Raw genomic sequence first — 12,621 nt, forward strand, 5'->3', positions numbered from 1 at the left:
CTCACGAAGACACAGCGGTTGGAACGAAATATCTCAAATTTGGACTCATCAGAACAAAGGATTATTTTCCACCAGTCTAATGTCCATTGCTTGTGTTTCTTGGTCCAACCAAGTCTCTTCTTCTTATTGGTGTCCTTTAGTAGTAGTTTGTTTGCAGCAATTTGACCATGAAGGCCTGATTCACGCAGTCTCCTCTGAAATGTTAATGTTGAGATGTGTCTGATACTTGAACTCTGTGAAGCATTTATTTGGGCTGGTAACGCTAATGAACTTATCCTCTGCAGCAGAGGTAACTCTGGGTCTTCCTTTCCTATGGCGGTCCTCATGAGAGCCAGTTTCATCATAGCGCTTGATGGTTTTTGCAACTGCACTTTGAAACTTTCAAAGTTCTTGACATTTTCCAGATTGACTGACCTTCATGACTTAAAGTAATGATGGACTGTCATTTTTCTTTGCTTATTTGAGCTATTCTTGCCATAATATGGACTTGGTCTTTTACCAAATAGGGCTATCTTCTGTATACCACCCCTACCTTGTCACAATGCAACTGATTGACTCAAACGCATTAAGAAGGAAAGAAATTCCACAAATTAACTTTTAATAAGGCACACCTGTTATTAATAGAAATGCATTCCAGGTGACTACCACATGAAGCTGGTTATGAACATGCCAAGAGTGTGCAAAGCTTTTATCAAGCTGAAGGGTGGCTATTGTCATGGAAATGCTAACCAGAAAAGAAGATAGAGACTGTAGATTCCTCAAAACAACTTATTTTCTTATAAGATTTGCAAAAATGGAGCTAGTTAACAATCACACAACAGGTGCAACAGTCAAGAGGCCAAAAAACAAGAGTTGGGTCTCAGCCTTTATAGGAAAATACAACCTCTTTTGTCTATGTGACAGTTTAGCAGGTGTGTGAGATCATGGTGGGAGCATTACGTACAAACAAGTGATAACACCAGTTTTGTTACTCCTTTCTGCTGACAGAATTGTCGCTGCCGCTCAAGCTAGCCTCTGTTCTCTTCTTATCTCCACACAGCGGTGCCATTGAAAGATACGAAAATAACAGGATGACTAAGTTACTCAAAAACAAGAGAGGAAAAACACTGTCTTCTTCTTACATGAGGGAAACAGAGAGTGGAAATGTACAGGTTTAAGGCTCATACAAATGATGTGTAAAACAGAATTTATCATTTTGTCACTATTCTACTTTGAAGAATCTAAAATAGATATTTAGATTTTTATTAAACACTTATTTGGTTACTACATGATTCCATATGTGTTATTTCATAGTTTTGATGTCTTCGCTATTATTCTACAAAGTAGAAAATAGTAATAATAAAGAAAAAAGAAAAACCCTTGAATGAGTAGGTGTGTCCACACTTTTGACTGGTACTGTAAATATATTGTTTCTATCTTATATCTCTCATATATAGGACAGACAATTCAGAACAAACTTCCTTTAGATATTTTTTTTACTATCTGTTTATCCATATATGAAGCTGTTATTCAATGTGTTTCTGTGGGCTAATAGCAGTAAGGCCAAATTCAATGTTTCATCGTATCATTTTTGTATATATATATATATATATATATATATATATATTAGACCCGCCCCCCCAAAAAAGGGGTAGTAGTGCTGTGAAAAACAGTTGTACTGCACTAGAGTGCAAAACACTTAGATTTTCCTGATGTTTAATTAGCATGTCTTTGCAGGTGGACTCTTGTTTTGAAGAAAGAAATCCGAGATCGTGCTGCCAGCATAATATCCTGCTGCTAGGAGAGCGGTAGTGTCAAAGATTTTTACAACTAACCCAAGATAGACCACAGCCTCTCTTTTCCAACGGGACCAAACTACTTATAGCGAGCAGAATAAGCAAGAAGGTGGTCAGAGCCATGCACAGGTTAGCCAGATCCTATTGACATGTATTTGCATATTTCCGTTAGGGAAATATTACTTTTTGAAGTGCGCAGGTGCAATAACTCCTTTCGCCCTTGCACTCCTTCTACACATTTAAAACTTTGGCAAAGAGTAAAGTCTACAGATCTTAGTCCAGTCGGTTCATAACATATTTAAGTGTTGGGAATAGAACACAGTATTGAGTTCAAATGTTTAATTTATTACAGAATTAAAAGAATATCAGCCAAAATCATCTTCTCCCACTGTCGGCCACTGGGCTTCCTCTCATCACCATATTGGTGGTGAGTGGAAACGCCAAACAGATGTATCAGATTCATACATCAGGTGAAACATCGTTTTATCTGTAGCAATGGGAGCGTTCCAGCAGATAACCCTTGTCAAGACGTTGATCACCACCATTCAAAGTGTGTTGCATTTTGGTTAAGAAAATTGTCAGACTTGTGATGACACGTTGATTGCATGACCTTTACAACAACCATGTGATCAAAGGTTATGAACTTTCCACTGCAGTTGCCTGGAAATTTCTGCAGTTTCTTCTCACCAACTGTAACTTGAAGACCGAACCAAAGCAATGTGGGAGACAACCTTCTTTTTTCTTGGAAGCAAAAGGCACGACATGCTCATAAATGGTTGATGTCGCCACCTATCGTTGGTTATTAACGATGCATGTTTAATGTTTTGGGTGGATAACTATTTAGAGCTTAAATACATCTTTATCCTTACATGTGATCCACATTTCTAACATAAATAAATGAAATATCCTACTTGCGACAATATAGCTAATTTATTTATCTCGATGTTAGTGTAATGTTGTGTCCCATGTTATTGTCACGACTTCCGCCGAAGTCGGGCGGCGTTCGGCGATCGATGTCACCGGCTTTCTAGCCATCGCCACTTCATTTCTCATATATCCATTTGTTTTGTCTTGTTTCATACACACCTGGTTTTCATTCCATAATCACACTGCATGTATTTAGTTCTCTGTTCCCTTCCATGTCTTTGTGTGTAATTGTTTTTGGTGTATGTTCATGCGTTATACTTTTGTATTCATGTTCCGTGTTTTTGGGCACTTAGATGTCATGTTGTGCCTATTTTTTGACCGGAATAAATGTGTGCCTGCTTACTCTACTCTGCTCTCCTGCACCTGACTTCGCCTGCCTTACACAGCCTCGAAGGCTTCTGATTGATGACTGCATGGTGACTGATTGTGGAATGATGATTGCCACCTGTGAGGAGGGGAGGAGAGAAAAGAAATACACACACACAGGATACACACACAGGATACCTGTATCCGTAACAGCATCGTCAGAGGCTTTTCTGTCTTACAAACTGAACATCAGGTGCCGCGACTAACCTTCAGTGGACTTTAACTGGGTTTTTACACCCAATCGACATCAAGTGCCAGCGCAGTACTTATAGGCTTGAGAACCAAATACCCATCCCAGTATCTAGCGGCACCTTCAACCGGGTGTCGGAAGAAGCAACAGCAACAGAAAATAATCATTGTCTTTCAATCATTTGCCTGCCCAGACAGCCCTCTGGGACAGACCCATAGGAACCACTTTTACCAGTGATTCATTGATATTCCTCACTTTGAAATGAGGGGGTCCCAGTCACCCCACGGGTGATTTGAGTGCCCGCAAGTGGGTACTCACCTTTGAATTTCATCAAGTTGACATTCAGTGATCCGTGCCCAGTAGGAACCTAGTCTTCTTCCGTCCATTTATGGTTCCGCAGCAAATCAATGGGCGTGGATGGTACTACCCACATCAGATGTAGGCCTCCCTCCCCAGACAAGCTGGAGGTACCTCTCCCCACTTCATAGGGCATGAGCCAGATCCATGCAATGCCCTATCACTGAGGGGCCAAAAGGTTAAGTCGCTGCCTCAAGTCTAGTGAGCGTAGAGGAGACCTCCCCACCTACAATGTGTGGGGCCGGCGAGCACTGTAGCTGGGGAGATCCGTGAGAAGGGCCCGGTGCTCGTCCAGAGTTTCCGCCACCAACCACCGAACGCAACCGTTCCCCCTACCCTCTGTAGCGCCTTATGGGCAGATGCCGAGCAGTTGCCACAACAGGCGGTGATGCTACCGGTCAGGATGCTCTTGACGGTGCAGCTGTAGAATCTTTTGAGGATCTGGGCATCCATGCAAATCTTTTCAGTCTCCTGAGGGGAAAAGGTTTTATCGTGCCCTCTTCACGACTGTCTTGGTATGTTTGGACCATGATAGTTTGTTGATGTGGACACAAGGAACTTGAAACTCTCGACCAGCCCCACAGAGCCACATGGATGTTAATGGGGGGCTGTTCCTGTAGTCCACGATCAGCTCCTTTGTCTTGCTCACATTGAGGGAGAGGTTGTTGTCCTGGCACCACACTGCCAGTTCTCTGATCTCCTCCCTATAGGCCGTCTCATCGTTGTCGGTGATCAGGCCTACCACTGTTGTGTCATCAGAAAACTTAAAGATGGTGTTGGAGTCGTGTTTGGCCATGCAGTAGTGGGTGAACAGGGAATACAGGAGGGGACTAAGTACACACCCCTGAGGGGCCACAGTTTTAAGGATCAGCGTGGCAGACGTGTTGTTGCCTACTCTTACCACGTGGGGGCGGCCCGTCAGGAAGTCCAGGATCCAGTTGCAGAGGGAGGTGTTTAGTCCCAGAGTCCTTAGCTTAGTGATGAGCTTCGTCTGAACTATGGTGTTGAACGCTGAGCTGTAGTCAATGAACAGCATTCTCACATAGGTGTTCCTTTTGTCCAGGTGATAAAGGGCCGTGTGGAGTGCGATTGAGATTGCGTCCTCTGTGGATCTGTTGGGGCGGTATGCAAATTGGAGTGGGTCTAGGATGTCCAGGAGGATGCTGTTGATGCCATGACTAGCCTTTCAAAGCACTTCATGGCTACCAACGTGAGTGCCATGGGGCGGTAATCATTTAGGCAGTTTACCTTTGCTTCCTTGGGCACAGAAACTATGGTGGTCTGCTTTAAACATGTAAGTATTACAGACTCGGTCAGGGAGAGGTTGAAAATGTCAGTGAAGACACTTGACAGTTGGTCTGCACATGCTTTGAGTACACGTCCTGGTAATCTGTCTGGCCCAGCGGCTTTGTGAATGTTGACCTGTTTAAAGGTTTTGTTCACGTCGGCTACCGAGAGCGTTATCACACAGTCATCCAGAACAACTGGTGCTCTCGTGCATGCTTCAGTGTTGCTTGTCTTGAAGCGAGCGTAAAAAGCATTTAGCTCATCTGGTAGGCTCGCGTCACTGGGCAGCTCGCGTCCGGGTTTCCCTTTGTAGTCCGTAATAGTTTTCAAGCACCGCCACATCCGAATAGCGTCAGAGCCATGTAGTAGGATTGAATCTTAATCATGTTGTTATGCAGGTAAATGAGGACCCAAAAGCGACTTGGCGAAAACAGAGTCTTTAATCCAGTTTAAGGAAATAGCAATACTCCTAGACAAATCGGAGCGGTAAATAAAGCATAAAAAACAATTCCACTCGTAATCACGAGAACTGACTGGAGACTCGATAATAAACTGCAGGTTGCCTCGGGAAGGCACTTGACCGTAGCAGACTCAGACACCTGCTCACCACGCAGCATCTGAGGGAAACACGACACGACAGGGCGATACAAAGACACAGCACGGTGAACAATATACAAGGATCCGACAGGACAGAAACGGAAAACAAGGGGAGAAATAGGGACTCTAATCAGGGGAAAAGATAGGGAACAGGTGTGGGAAGACTAAATGATTGATTAGGGGAATAGGAACAGCTGGGAGCAGGAACGGAACGATAGAGAGAAGAGAGAGAGGGAGGGAGAGAGAAAAAGGGGAACGAACCTAAAAAAGACCAGCAGGGGGAAAACGAACAGAAGGAAAAGCAAAATGACAAGACAATATAAGACAAAACATGACAGTACCCCCCCACTCACCGAGCGCCTCCTGGCGCACTCGAGGAGGAATCCTGGCGGCAACGGAGGAAATCATCAATCAACGAACGGTCCAGCACGTCCCGAGACGGAACCCAACTCCTCTCCTCAGGACCGTAACCCTCCCAATCCACTAAGTATTGGTGACCCCGTCCCCGAGAACGCATGTCCATGATCCTACGTACCTTGTAAATAGGTGCGCTCTCGACAAGGACGGGAGGGGGGAGGGAAGACGAACGGGGGTGCGAAGAAAGGGCTTGACACAGGAGACATGGAAGACAGGATGGACGCGACGAAGATGTCGCGGAAGAAGCAGTCGCACAGCGACAGGATTGACGACCTGGGAGACACGGAACGGACCAATGAACCGCGGAGTCAACTTACGAGAAGCTGTCGTAAGAGGAAGGTTGTGAGTGGAAAGCCACACTCTCTGGCCGCAACAATACCTTGGACTCTTAATCCTACGTTTATTGGCGGCTCTCACAGTCTGTGCCCTGTAACGGCAAAGTGCAGACCTCACCCTCCTCCAGGTGCGCTCACAACGTTGGACAAACGCTTGAGCGGAGGGAACGCTGGACTCGGCAAGCTGGGATGAGAACAGAGGAGGCTGGTAACCCAGACTACTCTGAAACGGAGATAACCCGGTAGCAGACGAAGGAAGCGAGTTGTGAGCGTATTCTGCCCAGGGGAGCTGTTCTGCCCAAGACGCAGGGTTTCTGAAAGAAAGGCTGCGTAGTATGCGACCAATCGTCTGATTGGCCCTCTCTGCTTGACCGTTAGACTGGGGATGAAACCCGGAAGAGAGACTGACGGACGCACCAATCAAACGACAGAACTCCCTCCAAAACTGTGACGTGAATTGCGGACCTCTGTCTGAAACGGCGTCTAACGGGAGGCCATGAATTCTGAACACATTCTCGATGATGATTTGTGCCGTCTCCTTAGCGGAAGGAAGTTTAGCGAGAGGAATGAAATGTGCCGCCTTAGAGAACCTATCGGCAACCGTAAGAATCACAGTCTTCCCCGCAGACAAAGGCAGACCGGTAATGAAGTCTAGGGCGATGTGAGACCATGGTCGAGAAGGAATGGGGAGTGGTCTGAGACGACCGGCAGGAGGAGAGTTACCTGACTTAGTCTGCGCGCAGTCCGAACAAGCAGCCACGAAACGGCGCGTGTCACGCTCCTGAGTCGGCCACCAAAAGCGCTGGCGAATAGAAGCAAGAGTGCCTCGAACACCGGGATGACCAGCTAACTTGGCAGAGTGAGCCCACTGAAGAACAGCCAGACGAGTGGAAACAGGAACGAAAAGAAGGTTACTAGGACAAGCGCGGCGACGCAGTGTGCGTGAGTGCTTGCTTAACCTGTCTTTCAATTCCCCAGACTGTCAACCCGACAACACGCCCATAAGGAAGAATCCCCTCGGGATCAGTAGAAGCCACAGAAGAACTAAAAAAGACGGGATAAGGCATCAGGCTTGGTGTTCTTGCTACCCGGACGGTAAGAAATCACAAACTCGAAACGAGCGAAAAATAACGCCCAACGAGCTTGACGAGCATTAAGTCGTTTGGCAGAACGGATGTACTCAAGGTTCTTATGGTCTGTCCAAACGACAAAAGGAACAGTCGCCCCCTCCAACCACTGTCGCCATTCGCCTAGGGCTAAGCGGATGGCGAGCAGTTCGCGGTTACCCACATCATAGTTGCGTTCAGATGGCGACAGGCGATGAGAAAAATAAGCGCAAGGATGAACCTTATCGTCAGACTGGAAGCGCTGGGATAGAATGGCTCCCACGCCTACCTCTGAAGCGTCAACCTCGACAATGAATTGTCTAGTGACGTCAGGAGTAACGAGGATAGGAGCGGACGTAAAACGTTCTTTTAGAAGATCAAAAGCTCCCTGGGCGGAACCGGACCACTTAAAACACGTCTTGACAGAAGTAAGAGCTGTGAGAGGGGCAGCAACTTGACCGAAATTACGAATGAAACGCCGATAGAAATTAGCGAAACCTAGAAAGCGCTGCAACTCGACACGTGACCTTGGAACGGGCCACTCACTGACAGCTTGGACCTTAGCGGAATCCATCTGAATGCCTTCAGCGGAAATAACGGAACCGAGAAAAGTAACGGAGGAGACATGAAAAGAGCACTTCTCAGCCTTCACGTAGAGACAATTCTCTAAAAGGCGCTGGAGAACACGTCGAACGTGCTGAACATGAATCTCGAGTGACGGTGAAAAAATCAGGATATCGTCAAGGTAGACAAAAACAAAGATGTTCAGCATGTCTCTCAGAACATCATTAACTAATGCCTGAAAAACAGCTGGCGCATTGGCGAGACCAAACGGCAGAACCCGGTACTCAAAATGCCCTAACGGAGTGTTAAACGCCGTTTTCCACTTGTCCCCCTCTCTGATGCGCACGAGATGGTAAGCGTTACGAAGGTCCAACTTAGTAAAGCACCTGGCTCCCTGCAGAATCTCGAAGGCTGATGACATAAGGGGAAGCGGATAACGATTCTTAACCGTTATGTCATTCAGCCCTCGATAATCCACGCAGGGGCGCAGAGTACCGTCCTTTTTCTTAACAAAAAAACCCCGCCCCGGCCGGAGAGGAAGAAGGCACTATGGTACCGGCGTCAAGAGACACAGACAAATAATCCTTGAGAGCCTTACGTTCGGGAGCCGACAGAGAGTATAGTCTACCCCGAAGAGGAGTGGTCCCCGGAAGGAGATCAATACTACAATCATACGACCGGTGAGGAGGAAGGGAGTTGGCTCGGGACCGACTGAAGACCGTGCGCAGATCATGATATTCCTCCGGCACTCCTGTCAAATCGCCAGGTTCCTCCTGAGAAGTGGGGACAGAAGAAATGGGAGGGATGGCAGACATTAAACACTTCACATGACAAGAAACGTTCCAGGATAGGATAGAATTACTAGACCAATTAATAGAAGGATTATGACATACTAGCCAGGGATGACCCAAAACAACAGGTGTAAAAGGTGAACGAAAAATCAAAAAAGAAATAGTCTCACTGTGGTTACCAGATACTGTGAGGGTTAAAGGTAGTGTCTCAAATCTGATACAGGAAAGATGACTACCATCTAAGGCGAACATGGGCGTAGGCTTGTCTAACTGTCTGAAAGGAATGTCATGTTTCCGAGCCCATGCTTCGTCCATGAAACAACCCTCAGCCCCAGAGTCTATCAAGGCACTGCATGTAGCACCCGAACCGGTCCAGCGTAGATGGACCGACATAGTAGTACAGGATCTAGATGGAGAGACCTGAGTAGTAGCGCTCACCAGTAGCCCTCCGCTTACTGATGAGCTCTGGCTTTTACTGGACATGAATTGACAAAATGTCCATCAAATCCGCAATAGAGGCACAGGCGGTTGGTGATCCTCCGTTCCCTCTCCTTAGTCGAGATGCGAATACCTCCCAGCTGCATGGGCTCAGCCTCTGAGCCAGAGGAGGGAGATGGTTGCGATGCGGAGCAGGGAAACACCGTTGACGCGAGCTCTCTTCCACGAGCTTGGTGACGAAGATCTACCCGTCGTTCTATGCGGATGGCGAGAGCAATCAAAGAGTCCACACTGGAAGGAACCTCCCGGGAGAGAATCTCATCTTTGACCACTGCGTGGAGTCCCTCCAGAAAACGAGCGAGCAGCGCCGGCTCGTTCCAGTCACTAGAGGCAGCAAGAGTGCGAAACTCTATAGAGTAATCCGTTATGGATCGATCACCTTGGCATAGGGAAGCCAGGGCCCTAGAAGCCTCCTTACCAAAAACTGAACGGTCAAAAACCCGAATCATCTCCTCTTTAAAGTTCTGGTAATTGTTTGAACAATCAGCCCTTGCCTCCCAGATAGCTGTGCCCCACTCTCGAGCCCGGCCAGTAAGGAGTGAAATGACGTAAGCAACCCGAGCTCTCTCTCTAGAGTATGTGTTGGGTTGGAGAGAGAACACAATATCACACTGGGTGAGAAAGGAGCGGCACTCCTTGGGCTGCCCGGAGTAGCAAGGTGGGTTATTAACCCTAGGTTCCGGAGGCTCGGCAGACCAGGAAGTAACAGGTGGCACGAGACGAAGACTCTGGAACTGTCCAGAGAGGTCGGAAACCTGAGCGGCCAGGTTCTCCATGGCATGACGAGCAGCAGACAATTCCTGCTCGTGTCTGCCGAGCATGGCTCCTTGGATCTCGACGGCAGTGTTACGAGCGTCTGTAGTCGCTGGGTCCATTCCTTGGTCGGATCCTTCTGTTATGCAGGTAAATGAGGACCCAAAAGCGACTTGGCGAAAACAGAGTCTTTAATCCAGTTTAAGGAAATAGCAATACTCCTAGACAAATCGGAGCGGTAAATAAAGCATAAAAAACAATTCCACTCGTAATCACGAGAACTGACTGGAGACTCGATAATAAACTGCAGGTTGCCTCGGGAAGGCACTTGACCGTAGCAGACTCAGACACCTGCTCACCACGCAGCATCTGAGGGAAACAACACGACAGGGCGATACAAAGACACAGCACGGTGAACAATATACAAGGATCCGACAGGACAGAAACGGAAAACAAGGGGAGAAATAGGGAATCTAATCAGGGGAAAAGATAGGGAACAGGTGTGGGAAGACTAAATGATTGATTAGGGGAATAGGAACAGCTGGGAGCAGGAAGGAACGATAGAGAGAAGAGAGAGAGGGAGGGAGAGAGAAAAAGGGGAACGAACCTAAAAAGACCAGCAGGGGGAAAACGAACAGAAGGAAAAGCAAAATGACAAGACAATATAAGACAAAACATGACACATGTATTCACACTTTGATTGATTGATGATTTGGGGGGCATAGCGGGATTTCTTATATGCGCCCGGATAAGTCTCCCGCTCCTTGAAAACGACAGCTTTAGCCTTTAGCTCGATGTGGATGTTGCCTGTAATCCATAGCTTCTGGTTGGGATGATATCTTGGTAGATAGTGTGGTCTACAGCTTATCATAAGGTACTCTAACAAAGGCAAGCAATACCTAGAGACATCTTTAATTTTAGACTTCGCACACTAGCTGTTATTGACAAATAGACACACACCCACCCCTCGTTTTACCAGAGGCAGCATCTCTGTTCTGCCGGTGCATGGAAAATCCCGCTAGCTCTACAGTGAAGGGAAAAAAGTATTTGATCCCCTGCTGATTTTGTGCGTTTGCCCACTGACAAAGAAATTATCAGTCTATAATTTTAATGGTAGGTTTATTTGAACAGTGAGAGACAGAATAACAACAAAATAATCCAGAAAAACACATGTCAAAAATGTTAGAAATTGATTAGCATATTAATGAGGGAAATACGTATTTGACCCCTCTGCAAAACAATCACTTAATACTTGGTGGCAAAACCTTTGTTGGCAATCACATAGGTCAGACATTACTTGTAGTTGGCCACCAGGTTTGGACACATCTCAGGAGGGATTTTGTCCCACTCCTCTTTGCAGATCTTCTCCAAGTCATTAAGGTTTCGAGGCTGACGTTTGGCAACTCGAACCTTCAGCTCCATCCACAGATTTTCTATGGGATTAAGGTCTGGAGACTGGCTAGGCCACTCCAGGACCTTAATGTGTTTCTTCTTGAGCCACTCCTTTGTTGTCTTGGGTAATTGTCATGCTGGAATAACCATCCACGACCCATTTTCAATGCCCTGGCTAAGGGAAGGAGATTGTCACTCAAGATTTGACGGTACATGGCCCCGTCCATCGTCCCTTTGATGCGGTGAAGTTGTCCTGTCCACTTAGCAGAAAAACACCCCCAAAGCATAATGTTTCCACCTCCATGTTTGACAGTGGGGATGGTGTTCTTGGGGTCATAGGCAGCATTCCTCCAAACACAGCGAGTTGAGTTGATGCCAAAGAGCTCCATTTCGGTCTCATCTGACCACAACAATTTCACCCAGTTGTCCTCTGAATCATTCAGATGTTCATTGGCAAACTTCAGACGGGTATGTATATGTGCTGTCTTGATCAGGGGGACCTCGCGGGTGCAGCAGGATTTCAATCCTTCATGGCGTAGTGTGTTACCAATTGTTTTCTTGGTGACTATGGTCCTAGCTGCCTTGAGATCATTGACAAGATCCTCCTCATGATCATTGCAACTCCACGAGGTGAGTTCTTACATGGAGCCCCAGGCCGAGGGAGACTGACAGTTCTTTTGTGTTTCTTCCATTTGTGAATAATCGCACCAACTGTTGTCACCTTCTCACCAAGCTGTTTGGCGATGGTCTTGTAGCCCATTGGAGCCTTGTGTAGGTCTACAATCATGTCCCTGACATCCTTGGATAGCTTTTTGGTCTTGGCCATGGTGGAGAGTTTGGAATCTGATTGATTGATTGCTTCTGTGGACAGATTTGTTTTATACAGTGAGAGTTTGTTACCTAACCGAGATTAGGAGCACTCCCTTTAAGAGTGTGCTCCTAATCTCAGCTCGTTACCTGTATAAATGACACCTGGGAGCCAGATATTTTTCTGATTGAGAGGGGGTTAAATACTTATTTCCCTCCTTAAAATGCAAATCAATTTATAACATTTTTGACATGCGTTTTTCTGGATTATTTTGTTGTTAGTCTGTCTCTCACTGTTCAAATAAACCTACCATTAAAATTATAGACTGATAATTTCTTTGTCAGTGGGCAAAAGTACAAAATCAGCAGGGGATCAAATACTTTTTCCCTCACTATATATGGTCCGTATCGTCATTCAGCCACGTCTCGATGAAACATAAGATGTTACAGTTTTTGATG

The sequence above is a fragment of the Oncorhynchus gorbuscha genome, linkage group LG18 (genome assembly GCF_021184085.1).
Source record: "Oncorhynchus gorbuscha isolate QuinsamMale2020 ecotype Even-year linkage group LG18, OgorEven_v1.0, whole genome shotgun sequence".
Lineage (NCBI taxonomy): Eukaryota > Metazoa > Chordata > Actinopteri > Salmoniformes > Salmonidae > Oncorhynchus > Oncorhynchus gorbuscha.